Source organism: Adelges cooleyi, unplaced genomic scaffold (genome assembly GCF_023614345.1).
Source record: "Adelges cooleyi isolate 19-005CV unplaced genomic scaffold, UGA_ACOO_1.1 ACOO_flye_CR_arks_rails_tigmint_CR_PRNA_247, whole genome shotgun sequence".
In the NCBI taxonomy this organism is placed as follows: domain Eukaryota; kingdom Metazoa; phylum Arthropoda; class Insecta; order Hemiptera; family Adelgidae; genus Adelges; species Adelges cooleyi.
In genome coordinates, this window is record NW_026095912.1 from 12592136 (window position 1) to 12611730 (window position 19595).

Genomic DNA, 19595 nt, shown 5'->3' on the forward strand with positions numbered 1-19595 from the left:
TTGACAGGAACCGGTAACAACCGAATCGAATTGCAAACGGAACAGAAAGTATTAAAACAACAAAAAAACCACCGAATGCTTAACTGTTATTTAAAATATTTAGTGTTTTGTGTGTTGATTTTTTTTTTTTTTGAAGACATCTTCTGGTACTCCGAGGTTTTATTATTTTTGATTTTAAACTGCTTAAAAGTTAACAATACTTGCCGACACTGCGGCTGAAAGAGCGTTTAAAATATAACAGAAGTGAGAAGTTCTATGCCCTGGTAACTAACTAAGGCTTAGTTGTTATAAACTAAAAACGTTTCGATTAGAATTTCGACCTGACTATTATTATTTAGAACAAAATATTGTTGTTAGCATGAGTTCTGCTCGGGTAATCTAAATACAATTTTGCACAATTATTATTCTAGCCAACTCGTACTAGGGGGGCTAGAGCCAAAATGCTCGAGTAAATTATGTAATTATGGTATATCCTTGAGAAATCGGTCGTTCCTGTACAGAAAACCCTTGGGGATGTCACCAGGATTCACCATTAATGTTTGCTCCCTGTTTTCGGTGTTCCCGGCAGTTTGATCGGCAACACGCGACGCGGCCAAGTTTTGCTGCTCGAGTTAGAGCACAGCGAAGCACAGTGTGATCAACGGTCCTGAGAACCGGAACGATACGGATACGCCACAAACAGCTTTGATCGGATCTTCTATCGGATCTACCCGCGGGAATTGTGGCGTGAGAAACGGGAAAAGGGCATGCCTACAAGTCTGACACTTGAAGTCTCCGTGTGTGTAGTGTGCGGTATCCGTCAGACGACCTTGTCCTGCTCCCCCGTATCGATATCGGACCAAAACAACTACAAAAAAGTATACACCGCCATACAAGTACTCCTCCCCCGACCTATATATACATGTGAGCCAGCCGGTATCGTTGGGTGTTTGTATAGCACTTTTGGTCGTGCGCCGGTCTATGTAATCTCGGACATCTCACACACGTTGCGGTCAACGGTGTTGTTTTTTTTTTTTTTTTGTGTGTGTGATAACTATTATCGTGTTATATTATATATTATGTGCACTTACAGCCGCATAACTACTCGCAGGAACAGGCTAGAGAGGTGTTTTGGTCGACCGCAAGTACGTCCGTCTCCTGTTACGCGGCTTTCGTATCGATGAATGAACACACAACCGCGAATGAATGACCGTATAGTAGCCGTGTCCTGAAGGGGGAGCGTTTTTAAATTTTTTTTTTTTGAAAACGATTCCCCCCGAGATTCGAGTTTTGTTTTTCCATTTTCTCACACACACACACATTCTATCCAGTAAAATATATAATATTGTATCGGATACCATTGTTCCCCGTGTGATTACCGTGCGACCATTGCGTGCGTTGTATATATATATATATATATATATATATATATATTTCTTTCCTTTTCTGTCCTTCACATTTCTGACAGAATTCCTAGGTCGTCATAATAATAATATTATACGGATTCCGTCACAGCGTGTTAATCGCATGGTATTTTTAAACTATCCTTAATCGATTTCGATGGAAAACAACAGCTTTAAGTATCATACCCAAGCTCACGCCTACCACACACTCATCGCCGCGGCACGCGCTCAACACGAAAATATAATAATAAAAATGTGTCACTACAGTGCAATATGCAAATACGGTCGATGTGGCCGCGAACAGCAATAAAGCACGAAATCGCCAAACTGCCACGTACCTGCCTGCGAATCCTTGAAGAAAAAAAAATACCATTATTAAGACGTATCGTCGAGGAATTTATCACTGATGTCTTTATCATAAATGTATTGAGAGCGGATCTTTAGGTTTTGAAAAATATCAAAATATGATGCTAATACAAAATGTGTTCAAAGTGTTAAAGGTAACGTGGAATATTTCGAACGGATGACCTTAAATCTAAATTTGTTTTTTTTTTTCGTGCAATCGAGGACATAAAAATACACATAAATTACTAAGAATAGTTTTTTTTTTTACCTACTTTATTTTGAAAATAATTTTTTTTTTTTTTTAATGAAACCCCCTTGCTTTTTTAAACGCTGCATATAAAAAATTCCAACTATTTTCAAACAACTTTTATCCAAAAAGTTTAACTCCAAAATTGACTTGAGTTCAAAGTTTAAAATGTAGGATAGGAGTGAGCGTTATGTAAAGTAATTTTTTTTTTTATTTCAGTATATCATTAATAAATTAGGTGATACATGAAATGTTGAACACACTGTTTACATAAATAATTAATTTAACACTATTATTTATGTATGCGTCAATAAAATCTTAAAATAATGTCATAATATCCCATTAAAAACCGGTATAATATGATTTATTCTTAATGCTCTAACCAGAAAATAATCTCCAAAATATGCTCTAATAGTGTTATATTTTTAACACATTCTTGTCTCCAAAAATTTGTTCACATTTTCCACCTCAGTGGAGCTGCATTAAACCAATAAATACCCAAAAACTCACTCTTTGTGTATAGATTTATGTAATTATATATTTTTTTAAATGTTCAATTGTTATTCAATTGGATAAAAAATAAGTCAATTTTAACAAAGAAAAAAATTGTAATTGCATTGAGATGCATCAATTTCTTTGAGAAGTGATAAATTCAAATTAGAAAACATTTTATTCTTGAAATACCTAAGTGCTATTAAAAAACCATTTCTTTGATTACCAACGCTTTTATAACAAAAACAACAAACTCGTGTCAACATAATGTTATGTTAAGAGATCATATCAGCTATTATTATTGGTCGTCATTGCTTTGGTAATTAATTTGAATGTAGTAACTTTTATAAAACGCCCTCCTTTAAAAATGAATATACATTACATATATATCTAAAAGAATACCTACTAGCTTTACTTGAATGGTAATCCAATATCTTAAATACTTTTTTCAAATCGGCTCTTGAAACCGTACACGGGTGACCTAAATAATATTAATATGGCTTTAATAAATGCCGTATGGTCACTTTTGTCCTTTCCGTTGTTTATTGTGTGCTAATTAATTAACCAACCGACAAGTACACAGCCGACACGAGCAGTCCGTGTGTGATCATCAGATAGTTCAACCTGTCTTGTAAGTAGCGTTCAGCAAGTGTACATAACGTTATTGCCAAAGACTTGGGGCACTCTACGGTTATTGTGTGTGTGTGTGTGTGCGTAAAGAGTATGCGGAAAGAATTAGAGTTGTTCGAGTACCCGACTTGGGTCAGTTCTCTTTGCACGGTGCACACAATATAGAATTTTCTGCGGTGGATTATCGTGGAAATAAACAAACGAAGGCCTGCCTCCCCACGGGGCTATGGTAATAGTAATAATAATACACGACTACTACACTACTTTGAGGCGTTAAATTAGCATCGACGGATCCGGTTTGTACGATCGGATTATCGTTAACATGTGTATAATATATACACCTATACATACCTACCTAAGTATAATACATCTAAATCGTTATCATTAAACGTGAGAACCGCACAGAATCCATCCATGACTGATTTCTATTCCGTACAAATCACACTCTGCCCGGTTTCGTATGACTTATATAAACTGTTATAATTTATAAACAACACACAAACCAATCCAATTTATACAACAAAAAGCTTGAGACTTGCTGAACATATGTTATTGTCCTCCCATAAATACAACACCACTGACCTAACCTAACCTGACCTGACCATGTGAACACACATTGAATTCATTAAACTTTGAAATCGAAAGTAATGCGCGGGTATAGTTTTTTTTTTTTGTTATATTGAAAGAAAAAAAAACATAGTACCTAATTACTAACGTTGCTTTGTTATTATTATTAATTGCTGTTGTTATTGATTATTGTGGAAATGAATAATGTTATTACTGCACAAGATTACACACATCACTTGGCGAAACGCATTAAATTCTCTCAGGCGGCAACCGCGTGGAAGACTTTCTTTTCGCAGTGTAATTTCTTAGCAAAGTCACACACGTGTAACCGATGGAGATAGAAACCCGAGTGGCCCAATAGATTAATTATTTTATCAATGCTACCTATCTTTCCCATCGGGCCACAGCCATATCTAGCCACGTGTTATAGGTATGGGAAACTCGTTAAGTGATGATTATTCGTCGGACACGAGCCAATGCCAGACAGATGTGTTCCTTTTAATCCTATATGGCGTTGTTGGATAGTACCTATTCTTGTATAATAGGCGGGTACATGTACATAGAATAGTAAATACTTTTCATTCGGTTTCAAAAAAAAAACAAATAATAATAATAATTAACCCGTGGCCAGCGCGATCAATCCATTAACACCTGACCCGTACATATCAATTTGACTTGTTACACTTAATAAAAGACATTACAATCGAATCCGTGGCGTGAAATCGCAATAGCAGAGTTAACCCATCTGGTCGGTTCGGTCGTCGAATAAGAGGGCAGCAGATTACTGTTTTATTGCAAGAGATTAAAGTAAACTCGTTGGAAAAAAAAAATTAAACCGCATAGAAAAGTAGATTGCAAATTTTTTTTTTTTGAAATTAGAACAAGATACTCTGAACTGGCAAACTATAACACATGCAACACGGTCGACACATGTGATGGATATTTACATAATGGATACATACATGAGTATCAACATACGTGAATATTAATTTGTATGAATGATGTACCTGGATAAAATTGAATCGACAAATGTTTATTTATGAACAGTGCTTATATAGTACAAAATGTCAAACTTTAGGAAAGCATTTTTTTTTTTATTATTATAAATTACACTTGATGATAACAAAATATGGTGTCGAATAAATCATTATTATTTTGTTTATTGTAAACATTTCCCGGATCCGTGCTTGATTAATAGTGTGTGATATTACATTTATAAGTGTAATTTTACCGGGTTAGACTTTAAAACCAAAACAAAAATGATGTTAGAAACCAAACAAATATAACTATTTTCGTTTGTATAAAAAAAAGTAAGTAGTCGAGTCGTAGAAATAATAATTCCCAGTCACGACACCGGATCTAACGCTATAAAAAATGTGTCCGGATTTACCATACATATAAATAAATTTACAATATAGTGTTGGCCAATGCAGAAGATTTGCATTCGTGTTCACACTGTATAATGATCATACCGTAAACACCTAAAATATCGTTTTGGGCTTAACGTCGTTGCCCGGACGGCCCTACCAAGGACACGTGTTCGTATTCTTTTTTACGAGATATGAATAAATTTGCAATAATCATAATAGATCAAAATATTAATACATATATTATAGGTGTATACATTATATACATATGTATATTGTATCACGCGCGACGACGGTTATGCAATTATTATGATTCAGTGGGAAATCATAGTACCTACATTGTCAGTGTTATTTCCAATAGCTGTGATTATCGGCAGACTATAATATAAATACACTAATAATATGGTCCTGATTCAGCGAACACAGGCTTCTCTTAATCTTACTATTTGTAATGTGTACTGAGAAAAACTTACACCGACAGGAGGGAGACAGGGGGGAAATCAAATAAAAGTAAAACAAATTTAGAGTATTTTTTAAGCCAGAAATAACGACCGCCCAATATGGCCAAAACTGAAGTGACTCGGACCAGAACGACTATTATGTATTATAATGTGCTCCTCAGTACAAGTGTCCGTTTTGATGCGAAGAAAATAATATTAAAAGAAAAAAAACAATTAGCAATTATTTACATAAAACAAAAAAAAAAACGATGGCGATTTGGAAACCAAATATGAGTGACAATATATTATCTAACGGTTGATATGAATGGCCATCATACCGAGTATTAATCTGAAATGTGTTTTTTTTTGACACATTCTCCAAGAATTACTATCCTAGTGTTGCATATACCAATTTATGAAGGTTAATAATTTGACTAATTAAAAAAAACCCCGTTACGACTCATTGAAAATTAATCGGACGAACATGAAAATATTTTGTTAGCTCTTTTATTATCAACGTTAACCGAAAAAAATTAATTGGTTTGTCTATGCAGAGATGACGTCAAACGTGGCATAAAGATCATTTAAAATTTTATGTGTAGCAATTGTCGTAAACGATTACAAAAATAATAACTTTGATTTATTTTATTATCTAAAGAAAACCTTTCGACAGAATCTTTGAACAATGTTGAAAGTCATTATTTTTGAAACCACCACAGTGACCGCCAACAAACTAAATGATTCAACTATAATTCCACAAGTGGTTCTAGGAATTACCCATATATATACATCACATTCTTAAAAACTTCCTTGTTTATGCCAAAATTATAATTTTATTAGTTTATTTAAAAATGTTTTTTTTATATTTAAAAAAAAAGTGCTGTCGCTTCAAATAATATATTGTAATAATACCTGTACAGCAAATACAATAGTTATGTGTACGAATATTGTGCAACGCACTACATAATAATATTATTCACAGTCGATTATTATTCGCATTTGACATTCACTGATAGGTGACACTGGACGGGTCAAATTGTTTTTGTTCTTTTGTTTTCTTTAATACATATTATGGTTAATTTATAAGAAAAAAATATACGGTCAAATTTTTAAAGCGGCTACATTATGTGTTTTTTTTTTTTTTATAAAATTTAAATAACAACAACAAAACGATTGTATCAACTTGTGAAATACAATATAATACTATTAGTTATTATACAATAGACGGGACCATCGCGTTACTCGAGTTACAAAAAAAAAAAAAATTAAATTCCAAACTGAAAAATTCTTCAGAGTTGCTGAAATTTATAAAAAATAATAATAATATATTAATATTATTTCGTGGTTTTTTTAATCGCTCGAGTTGTTTTTTACATACACACACACACACACACACACATGGAGAGCGTTATCTGTAGACAACACACACATGTATCATATATATATATATATTTTTTTTTTTAATTTAAGTCACATCAATAAGATATTATACAATATATTCAAACGTTCCCATCGTTTACAACTGCAGAGTAGTAAATATATAAAAAATACTATGCTTGCCAACACGTGTACGTACAAAGAGTAAACGTTCATCGCTAAGTATCAAATAATATCAGCTATAATACAAAGTATGGACTATGGTTTTTTTTTTAATAATACTGCGACGTAATGTGTTTATCTATCTAATTAAGAGAATAACACTAAACATATTGTTACTGCTGTATTATTTGTTATTAGCGTTTGACGGGCGCCGTCTGAGGAAAAAAAATGCAGGCAATAAGTAAATAAATACTAATAAATCCTAAATTCGCCAACTGTTGGATTTTAATCAAACCCAGGTTTTGTCTTAATATATTTTCTGGATATGCTGCTGTGACTTTATTGTTATTGATGTTCTCACTATTCTAATTATGTTACTTATATTATTATGTCTATGATTTATATTGGATGAGCTTGCCAGGAGCTTGGACATCCTTTCACCAATCATTATATTATAACAACCCGTTTAAAACAAAATCCAATGTGCAACGACATTTTAATTTTCCAGATAAAAGATTTTTAATTATTTCTGAAGATTTGGAGTTTGAAAATCTATCTTTTCGCTATAGATTTCTTCTGACTCTGACCCCTGTAAGACACCTGATAATAGTGGACATTTTGATAAATTTTTTTTTCTTGCACCATCACTCCTCGATATTATTATATCCTCCGGCGGACCTTTACATTAGCGTTGTTAAACTGTTGTTATTCTTACCTTATTCCTACGGTCGTTGCGCACACAACTCGGATTTGACGACTTGCTATACAATGTATGTGGCGGTGGCCTATGGTATTCACGGAATACGGCCAAATGTCACGGACGCGCCTTGCCGACAAAACGATATTATACACACAATAATATTGTTGTATTATAATAATATATTGTATTATATTATGCGCTTAGTGGGCGTACAGATCAGTGCAGATAGATACCGTCGACAGAAACGTTGAAATACTGTAAAAAAAAAAAATCCATATTCACACGCACACTGTGATAGCAACCTAGAATTTTACTACGGTCAAAGCGCAGTAGGTTTTTCCTTAACAAAATGAACATTCGCCCCTTCCAGGATACTATGGCACTATGTCTAAAGAATATCCCATACACATTTGGAACTGAAGAAATCGGTTCAACGGTTCAAAAAATATCCTGGGTCCAGACACAAAAAAAAAAAAATACAACACATCATTGTAAAAACAATGACTTCTCAGCTGCTCCTCGTCGAGGCTAATAAATCTCCACAGGACTCTAGCCACGATCGGTCAAAGTACACAACAAACACACACTGCATTGATCTTATTGCTTAAACCGCATGATGGAATGTCATATTATATATATTATTATCAGAGTTGTAACCGGTATTGGTATTACGGACAAGGGGTTACTGCTTGCGGTTAGGTCGACGGATTCGTGAGGATAATACAGCGTTATTATAATATATTTGGGTGGTCATTAAGCCCGGTAAGTCCGTTCTACAACGATTTGTTGAGAGGCCGCTTTTTACAGTTGTTAAAAACAAATAAGTTGGGTAATACTTGCGGGGACTAAGCATGTTTGAGGTGTAGGAGAAGTCACAAGCCTTTCATAATTACTGTTATAGCCGAATGTCATAAAAAATCACTGTTACAATAAACAAAATCATTTTTCGAACAAAAAATATGTTAATGATTGTACTATTTGACTTTTTGGGGGGGTTTGTTCGATGATAAAAATTATATTTTTAAGACAACGTCATTATCTGGTCAATTGGAAATTATGATAATGTTAAAAAACAACTAACAAAACTTATTCTTAAAAACGGGAAAATCTGCAAAATTACTATTATGACCCGAAAAACAAGTATTTTTTTTTTTAAATTGATCAACGAAATTGACATTGAATATCAACAGGCAAAAAACAAACAATTTTCAACTTTTTCAACATTAGACCTTATAGAGTACATTCGGGGCACCATTTTATGATCCATAGCCGGTTTAAGAGATAATATCTTGGACGCATCTCGGCATTGAGGCTAAAATACACTATAAACCGCAATTCGTAAGCCACTATACACGATGCACTGTTCTCGCGATAAGGTCTGGCACGAGGCGGATCCTGTTGTATTGTGTTTTTTATTGTATTTTTTTTACATATAAATTAGTTAATTATTTAGCTGACCCACTGAACAAAAACAACGGTGTATAGTAGCGGGCGGAAATCCGTCTTCACTTGGGTTCGCTTGTGTTTTGTTTCCAAACGATAATAAGGGCGGACGACCTCGCCAAATGAAACTGTAACAATTATGATTTTTTTAAAAATTTTTATTTTAAAAAAAAATCACCGCACACACTGCCACACATCCGTTTTCGGGCAGTACTTACAACTGCAGTGTAGAATATATCGAGTTGCAGTACTGTACACGGCGGTAATGCGCTTAATGGGCGCACTTCCTCGTCCGGAAGGACCTGTGCCGAACCGAATCGGAAGTCCCATATCCTACGGTAGTGTAGGGTATGGAATATAATATATATTGTATACTTACACAAACGATCGTTAATTGGTCATATTATACCCGTGTAGTATTAAAGGTATACCCACAACAATTATCGGTTAGGCAATACAATACCGGCGTCCCGTCGGGGGCAACGGTGCACACCCCGCACAGGTGCGTTGCGTGTCGACAGGAGTCACGGTATATAGCTGGTAAGTACACCCTCACCCCCCCCCCCAAAAAAAAAAAATCATTTTAGTCGCTATAATAAAATAGGTAGGTACAGGTGTTCGGTATGGGCGCACCTTATCCTTGTACGACGTCCCGATTGTGCACGGAACGGAAAAAGAGATTTTTTTTTTTTTTTGGAACGGACCAGTTTTGACGAAGAGCCGATCAAAAGGGGCGTGTCGAGGCTTTTGACAATTTTTAATTATCATATAACAAGTCTGAACGGTCAATTACCTCTATTGTTTTTTTTTGTTACACACCCCGCGTCCGGTGTTTAAAAAACAAAGACGAGGCCTTATGTGTGGCCGCCCTCTTCCCACCCCGGACGAAGGCTAATTACCGCTTCATTTGGCTACTTATAAAATGCACATAAATATGTGAAGAAATATCGTTAACTTCTTGAGAGTCCAATTTTTTTTCCTACTTGTAAATAAAGAAGAGTTTCTTTAATAATTCCAAGATATACATATATGTATAGGTAAAGTAGAAGCTCCGTTTTGGGGATACGAATAAATATAGTTTACTTCTCCTTCCTTCACAGTCACCTCGAATTAAGTTTTGATGACGGATACAACACGGGAGCGCCTTCTCGATTTCTTTGTTTTCTCGTATGTGTAGTGCGTACGCGTTTGAATAGTAATTTCGAGGAAACGATTTTGATAAGGAACGACAAAAAACTGCATTAATAATACTATTATTATTATTTTGTTTGCCGAGAAAAACGCAATGATATTATAACGGTTTGCCTTCTACGCAACTATATACCTAACACAGTATTCGGAATACTGTTTAAGTAATACTGTATTGGTGGAATATTTTTAGCAAACTTTATTAGCTCACACCGAAAACAAGAGGACGGATTAGCGGTAGATCTCCAAGATCCGACGATTTAAGATAACACAAATCCACACGAAAAAAATATAACACAAACGTCGACCTAAATTTAAAATTATCACGAAATAATCTTTTAGTCGGGACACAATCTCCCCTTTTGAAAACATTTGCCACTAGATTGGTTGTTGGTTGCTTTACAGCTGCACCGGGAAAGCTAAGAAGCATCATTCGATTTTGGGAGCAATGTTGTAGCCTTGATGTAAATGAAGCAGAGACTTTAAAAAATGCAGGTTGCAAAAATCGATAGATGCTAAACAGATACCAAAAACAATTATTTAATCGAAAAAAAAAATATACGAATTTTAAAGTCAATCGCTAAGTTCTATCGTTTGCCATCGGCGCGACTGTTGTTGTTTTTAAGTACCAAAAATGAACAGCGGCTTTTGGCGGGCGGGCCTACTTGGTTTCTTCACAAAGGCGACGCCGACTACCGAGGACCGAACCTAGATAACGAAATATCATTTCTCACAATAAAACAAAAAAATTTACAATAAAAATGAAATTGGCTGCGATTCGGATGTGCACTTTGTTTTTCCGTGACAAATCATAATACACCACGCGGCCGTATTGTACCGATGATACGCGTCGACGACGGTCAGGGCCACCATAAAATGAAAAATGAAAAAAGTAATAATAACAACAACAAGTATCCAATAAAGGATACAGCGCAGCGGACAAATTACAAGTGATTTAACAACCGACGGCGGCACTTGGGCACAGAGAGCAGAGAGTAATAAGCATTTTCCTGTTTATTTAGATCAAATTAAGCATCAGCAGCGGCAGCGACCGGAACACCAACGCCCTTGATGCTATTTACCAGCATGTGAGTGTACGTTGTGTGTTTTTTAGTTTAAATAATACTGACAATATATATATACTATATATCGTATGTGTACACGATGGCTATGGTCGGCCGAAGCGTCAATTAAACATGCTATAGTGTGTGTGTGTGTGTGTGTCTTAAACCACCTCACAAACAAATAAACCGAAAACCCCATTTGAAATTGTGTGTGAAAACTCGTAAAAAATAAAACGTACACAACTTAAATAGAAAATAAATATAATATAAACTATGTGTTTGTGAAAAGTGGAAAAGTTCACACGCCCCAAAAAGTGTTCCCATCGCCGTACAACAACAATTTTAGTATTATTGTCAGTCTTAAAACTAATATAATACAAAACAATAAAAATAAAAACCTATGCAAAGAATTTTTTTTCTAAAATCTCTTTTTTGGCAATTTTTCGCCCAGTCAAAACGTCACATTACATATAATTATTATAAGTGTTAACTTGGTGTAAACCAAGCAGTGGCGTACCCCCCCCCCCCTTGATCTTTTTTTTTGCAGTTAAGTTTTCCGTATTTCTCAATATACTATTACTTTCGAGTGTATCTGTTACCTAACTATTCTAAAAAGGCCAAGGTGAGGTGAGGTTCTATCCCCGATATCCCCATTCCCTATGCACTGAAACCAAGTATAGAAAAATACAAACCGGTAAGTGGTGTTTGGAGAACACATTAAAATATTATTACAATATATTATATAGAGACGTCTATGACGTATGCCGTGGAATTCCGCCGGCCATGAGAAATGAGTTAATTAGGACACCGGGAATGACGTTCCTATAACCATCGTTTACATAATAAATAATAATAGGAAGAAGAATACCAGCGTCTTAATTATTTTTATTTATTATAATAAACGTACAGGGGTTTCACCGGACTGACTCACAATTAACAGGGGATTCCTATACACCGTTTGCGACACGTTCGATTTAGGGTAATCGGTTAATTACTAATTTATCATTAACAATGTATATATATATATATATATATATATAATTTATGTGTCAAAGATGTATGCGCAACACATTCCCCGAGACTTTGCCTGTCCAGCAAGTATGCGCAATCTTATGTTATTTATTTGCGGGTAAAGCCCCAAGGCCTATCTGTAAAATGTTGTTTAGTAGCAAAAATCATAGATACAATTTTACAATTATTCAAAATATATATTAACCACTGAATGTGTTTTGCCCAACACGAATAATTGTTGACAAAAAATCAATGTGCAATGTACACCAAAAACATGACAATGATTGAACTCGGAGACATGAAAACGGCGAAGAAGTACAAGAGACAGGCCAATCCGGATAGTGCACGTGTAGAGGACAATTATTTTAACAATACTGTTAACAAGATAGACGAGTGTCATTATTCTGTTAGGTTGGAACGCCTCATTGATATTGTATATTAATTGTATTAAGTATTATTATACAAGGCAGAGAAACAAATCCGACAATCCTACCCACGAGGCGTTACAAACGAGCATACCTATTTTTATTTACCCTCCGCGAGACGTTGGCAGTAAAAAAAAAAAACATAAACAAATATATTTATACAGACTTGACGAATGACAGACCGTCAATCTCCCCCGTAACCTATTTATAAAAAGCCGGTTTACAGCTTTGTCATTCGTCCAGTGTAATAATATTATACACAAGTAGTGACTGGTGCATACTATGCACTGCATTATGCACACCGATAGGTTGTAGACCGGACCGTTTCTCGGACAAAATAATTTATTGGATTGGGTTTTTTTTTTCTTTCAAAATTTCACCATAAAAATAATAAAACCTATGCAAACGCCGTATCGATTAACCCGACGGTCGTCGATTACACAACTCGGTGAAACACAATCTTTAGACTAGTTAACAGCTGTAAATACATTAGAATAAAACCGCAATATTGTGCAAGGAGGGCGAGATAAAAATATATATATTTTAACACAATAATGGTAATTTATTCGTTTTTCAAATGAGAACACACCTCATCGGACATAATTTCTAAAAAAAAAAAAACATAAGTGCAGATTTCATTCACTGAACGACCTGAACGTTTTCTAATTCAATCAGTTCAATTAATACTCTTTTTTTTTTTTTTTTTTTTTAATAGGCAATGTCCGTCAATAACATATTTAGTGTCTCCTTTGGTTCAAAAATAATGATGGGCTTTGTTAGACTAGAAAATAATATGTAACCCATCCAATCGAGACGCAATTATTGTATTCTACTGTTAAACATAGTCTGTAACGGTTTGTAAAAAAAAATAAATATCAATATTATGATTGCACTAGTAGTCTAATAAATTATAAAAAATCTAAGATTGAAAACGGTTTATCGATAATTACTTAAAATCCGATAGCGCGTTAATTGTTGTTGATTGATAATATTATTGGACTGGTCTGTGTTAGTTATGGACAAAACTCAATTCAACTGTTTTGTTTTAGCGTTTTAGTGATCCCTACACGTCGGGGTTTCTTAAATAGGGTCGAAGACGGATAAAGATGTTTTAATTATATTCACAGAAGTGCTTTTGATGTTTAAACAATTTAACTGTAATTTTAAATAAGGACATTTCAGGGGCAACAATTGGCCACGACTGAAATATAATAATAATATTATTCTCACATGGAGCGAGAAGATTTATTTTATTAACGTTATTTTATCATAGTAGCATTATAATAGTATTGTGTTCCCTATGTGCGCCAGTCGTTGGGTAAATGATATTAAAATACACACGTGGGAGGCGGTTACAAATCAAACAGCTATCGATCACCGGTCGTGTGTTGCATTTCAAAAATGAAAAATTAATGTTTTTTTTTTTTAATTTTTTTTTACAAACTTTAAGCGAGTACAACATGATAAACACGATGACGTGCGCTATTAAACGGTTATCGCATCCCACGGACAAAAGTGAAAAAAATAGCTAATCGTGGGAGGCGTGTACCGTTGACAGCTGTTCTTGGGACGAGCACAATCAACCGATATATAATAAGTGCATAATGTATTTTTATTTTATTGATTATAATTAATAAGAGGCTAGCAATAAGCGTGTAGTAAACAACGATATTACTGTAATAGTATGTGCGTAGGAGAAAATTAAACGTGTTTTTTTTTCTAGGATCTTTTCCACGAGGAGGAGAGCCGTTTCAGTTGTTATATAAATAATTGACCGAAAATAGCATAGCGGTCAAACACAATATATTATAATGTCGATTAGATAATAATAATACAAACCACCGAGTTTGATAAACGACCGAGTTGTACCTATCTACTTAAATATTTCATACAAACGTTATAAATTATAATAATATTCTGTCGTGTCGTTAAACGGCTAATCCACAAATCAATCCTTAAGATAATGATAATAAGACGATAATGATAATAATAATAATGATAATGTCAGTGTGAAAACCGCTTTCGTTTTGGAGAGCAAAAAAAAAAAAATACCTGTGGATGTCTTGTACAAATAGGTTTCGATAGTACACATATACAAAATATATAATAACAGCTAACTTATACTTAGAATTAAACACCATCTGTACCCAACCGTGTGTTTTTTTCACCGAGCCACATTACCTACTGCGTTTCCAATTTCTTTAACTACTACGCAAAACCGCAACAGTCTTACAATTATTATTATTTCGGTTACCTGCTGAAAAATATGGATCACACGATGATCCAAGTGCTAAAAAATATTGGTGGGAACACACAACAAAAAAACCGTTATTGAATTTTATAAATACAATACATGGTTTTTACCAGAGAAAAAAGTATTGGATAAATACTATATAATAACCCAGTAAGAGTTATTAGAAGTTTAAGTTCATTGCACTCCGAAAATCCAAAAAGGCCGATTTTTCTTTAAGGAAAAAAGTCAAAACCGTTTCGAAAAACAAAAATTGAATTGGTCGCATTTATGCCTACACCCAATTTATACTGATCTTAATACATTTTTTTATCTTCTATCTATTTATAGAAAATACAAATTTTATTTTCTCTACTTTCTTTATTGGTAAATATGAAAATTCAAGGTGGATCGCAGGACAATACTTGAACATATCTAATAATATTTTTCCGGTTTCAAATGAATAGCAACACCGGCTGAGTTTACTCTGTTACTATTAATATCACAGTTAAATATTACTCAGTCATTAGAGTCTGTGGAGGAAAACTATTTGAAATTAATTTTTTTTTTCCAGGGAAACAGATTGAGAAATTATCCCCCCCCCTTCCGGATATGTACCCTGATTACCAGTGTATACGCATCATACCGAATAAATAGAGGTATGCGGTATAATGTGTAAGTAAGTATGTATGTATATTATATAGTAGCGGCGGCTGTGGCGGCGGTCTTGACGTTTTAAAAACAACACATGTCGGTCATGGTAAAATAATATTATGCTATAGTACCTACGACTGTGTAGAGGATGGTACAGAGCACAAGAGACGACTACCCACATTGAAAACGAATTAAAAACAAAAAAATCTTAACAACGCCCACTAATCGATCTTCGGGAAGAAAAAAAACAACACAAATTAAGTAATAAAACAGTGAATGGACGTACTACCGCCACCCCTACACCTCCTCGCCCCGCACGTACCCTCCCCTGGCTTGTCGTGTGAATGGGACCGCCAAAGCGCTATAAGCGACTCCTGTGTAAAGAAGAAATAATTCATTTCTTCCGCCGTCTGTGGTCTCTCCCTTGAATTCCTCAATGAAATACTTACACACACACACACACACACACACAGCTTCCAACGGGGTCTATGTACATCACACATTCTTCACAAGGTTATCGCGCCGCCGCCGCCGCCGCCTCCTCTTCGGACAACACAATAATATAATATAGTATAGTATATATTATATGTAATAATGATGATAATAATAATAATAATAATATATATAATATACTAATGTATAAAAAATTACCCTGGAATCCGGTGAAAGAACCGGCGGTAGCTGTTGTGCACGAGAGACATATGGGGTTTTCACGGTCGAGTGCGTCGAAAAGATTTTTCACAGCTATCATCCGTTTAACATTGCCCAATAACATTATCTATCGCGGCACCGGGAAAAAGGGTTCGTGTGAAATCCACGGTATACACGTACAATAATAGTAATAATATTTTAAACTACTCGAAAAAAAAAAAACCAATAAAACACCATTGTCCGCCTAGAAAAGCTCGCCGTATCTGACAGGAACGCTCCAATGTATTGGAGTGCCTACTTAAGAATTTTGCCAACCCTGAAAACCCCTCCAGAAATATTTTTGAACATTTTCATACAACCCACATCTTAGGGTAACATACTGTATTATAAATATATAATCTGGTAAGATAAAAAACCAATTTATTTGTGTTTAAAACTATTTCATTTGCTAATAAAAAAAGGTATCATTCAAAGAGTGCCAGAGGCAAAGTAAAATGTATATTGAAGCAGGAAAATTCTTTAAAATATATATTTAGTTACAAAAAATAAATAAAATTGTCTTCCAAGATCAAAAACGGTTAAATTTTGATAATATTAATATTTTACAAGACTGACAGCATAATATTTTTAATAACCCTCTTTTAAATTATTAAGATTTACATGAAAGTTTTAATAACAAGAAAAATATATTATGTAAAACAATAATTGTTGAATTATAATCAGGTTTTCATTATGAAATGCACAATTATTTACTATATACCAATGTACACATGTTTTATTTAATAATATTTTATTTTTAACTTGGCAAAAAAATAAAGATAATTAATAATAAGCACGAAATATAATTTAGGTAAAATAAAAATAATGTCATAAATACATACAAATTTGCACGGTTTAATTTGGGTTTTCAAAACAAAACAAAATACTGGGTTTTTTTTTACAACTTTGGCTCCAATATTACTATTTAATTTACCTTAGATTGACTGATAATTATTTCTGGCAAGTTTCACAAGCACTATTTAGGGGTTGAAAATTACCAATGGCGAGGTGATTGATGCGTTTTATAAAGTAAATATATGAGTATTAGTTTGATACATAATCGTACCTATATTGATTACATGCGAAATATGCAAACTTCTTAAGCATTATAATATAAGTATTTTACCCTAAAAATAACAATAATAATCGTGCACGTGTTTACTAAATTAATCCAACGTTATCAGTTGTATACCTTTACTTCTATAAAATGAATGTCAACTATTTATATACCTACACTAAGTTATACTGATAACATACAAGCAAATAGAACTTAATGGTGGAATGTTTAAACATAAATCTACATTCCAACGATCTATGCATATTATACCTTTTTAATCGACAACTAAAGCCCGTAAAACTAGATTTATATCATCATTTTTAACGGTTATCAGACTAAAGTGACGTTTTGAAAAACATAGAAAATTTGTACCGGTGACTTGTTAACTTAATAATAATTGTTATCGTCATACGATAATTATCGTAGGTACCGGGAAATTGTCAAATCTCAATAGCGAAATTATTAGAAAATATAATATTCTAAAAAACAAAATATCGTACAATGTATAACGATAATCTAACAATAATAACCGAACAGAGGAAAATATATTAATATTATTATGTAGGTATTCTTACCTGGAGAGCGGATCCGCTGTTGGCACGCGTTTCCCGGCTAATAAAATTGGTAACACGAGCGTAAAAAAAAAAACCGACGGTAAAACAAACGGAGAGTGTAAGTATGTGATTTTGAAAAAATAGAAATTATTATTAACTTTAAAAAAAATCAAAATAATTCGTCGGCGCGGTATAACCGGTACGGCACGGCAACAAACACTGACACGCGGGTAAATACTGGCACTGCGGCGGCGACAATGAACGCGCGACGGCCGGACGACGGGTAATGAATCATTGAACAGTCAACAGTGGCGGCCGCGGCGTGCACACCGCCGTCATCCGGTTGGGAACCATCCCGCGCACATGTCGCGGGCGGCCGCCGCAGTGCTGCCGCGGCGCGGTGCACGGCGGACAGGCCCGGACGACGGGCGGAAGCCGGTTCTCGTTTGGGTCCCCATAACAATGATAATTCCCATTTAAGTAAGTATAATGCTATTAAGTATTATTATTGAAATTTCAAATTTCAAAATAATTAAAAGTTTCAACGTAATATTTTGTAATTGACAAAAGATGGCAAAACCCCCGTGGGTTTTATAAGAGCACACACAACAGTTAGATAAAATTACACCAAAATAATGCATTTTTTTTTTTAATAATTCGTTGGTTGATAATTAAAAAACATATCTACCTTCGGTTGGTGCACATGCAGTGGCAAGCTAAATGGGCGCCACTTTTTGTCAAAAGTGACCACATACCGCATTCATTAGAGCCATATTAATATCATTTGGGTCGCCCGCGTACGGTTTCAAAAGCCGATTTTAAAAAAAATATAAATGCAAGGTATTTATTACCATTCAAATAATAGGTTAATTCGATTAAATATCGACCAATATGTAGGTATTCATTTTTTAAGTAGGCCGTTTTAAAAAGTAACTACAATTAGCTTTAATTTGTATTATTCATTTTCTTAACGTTATGTTGACATGAGCATTGTTTTGATTAAAATTGTGTTGGCAATCAAATAAAATTGTGTTTAATATTAAATTTTAATAGCACTTATGTATTTCAGGAATAAAATGCTTTACATTTTGAATTTATTACCTCTCGAAGAAATTGATGCATCTCAAATGTAATTGCAATTACTTTGTTAACATAAGTATTTTGGCAAAAGATAAGCAATATTTGACGAGAATTTATCAAGTACCCGTTTTTAATATGCCAATTTTGATATAATTTTTAATTGATCAACTTATTAAGTTTTTCCAATTGTTATAATAATTTTAAAGTTTGTTTTCTCCGAGCTATGGCGAAAGTAGAAGTCATTTTCTGGCGTATCTATTACCTATTGTACATTAATTATGTACAATAGTTAAATGTATATTACCTATAAATTGAAAACCACTATATATTTACCTTTTTTTAGCGATTTCCGGAGCGCTATTAGCTTTTAAAACTTTAATGGTAACATACTTATTTAATTAACTTTCTAAATAAAGAATAATTTGCTGAGAATGTTGGCTGGTAGATAACCGGTTTTGGATAAGTGTCGTTAAAAGCGTTTTTAAGTTAT

General features: G+C 34.1%; 1 protein-coding gene across 1 annotated transcript in view; it reads right to left on the reverse strand.

Moving 5' to 3' along the window:
- The window catches only part of LOC126836505 (uncharacterized), a 32123-nt gene extending 13828 nt beyond the window's left edge, over positions 1-18295 (reverse strand). The window contains exon 1 of the mRNA XM_050569985.1: positions 18047-18295. The gene's annotated coding sequence lies outside the window, so the exon portion shown is untranslated. The remainder of the gene's footprint in view (positions 1-18046) is intronic.
- Positions 18296-19595: the final 1300 nt, after the last annotated feature.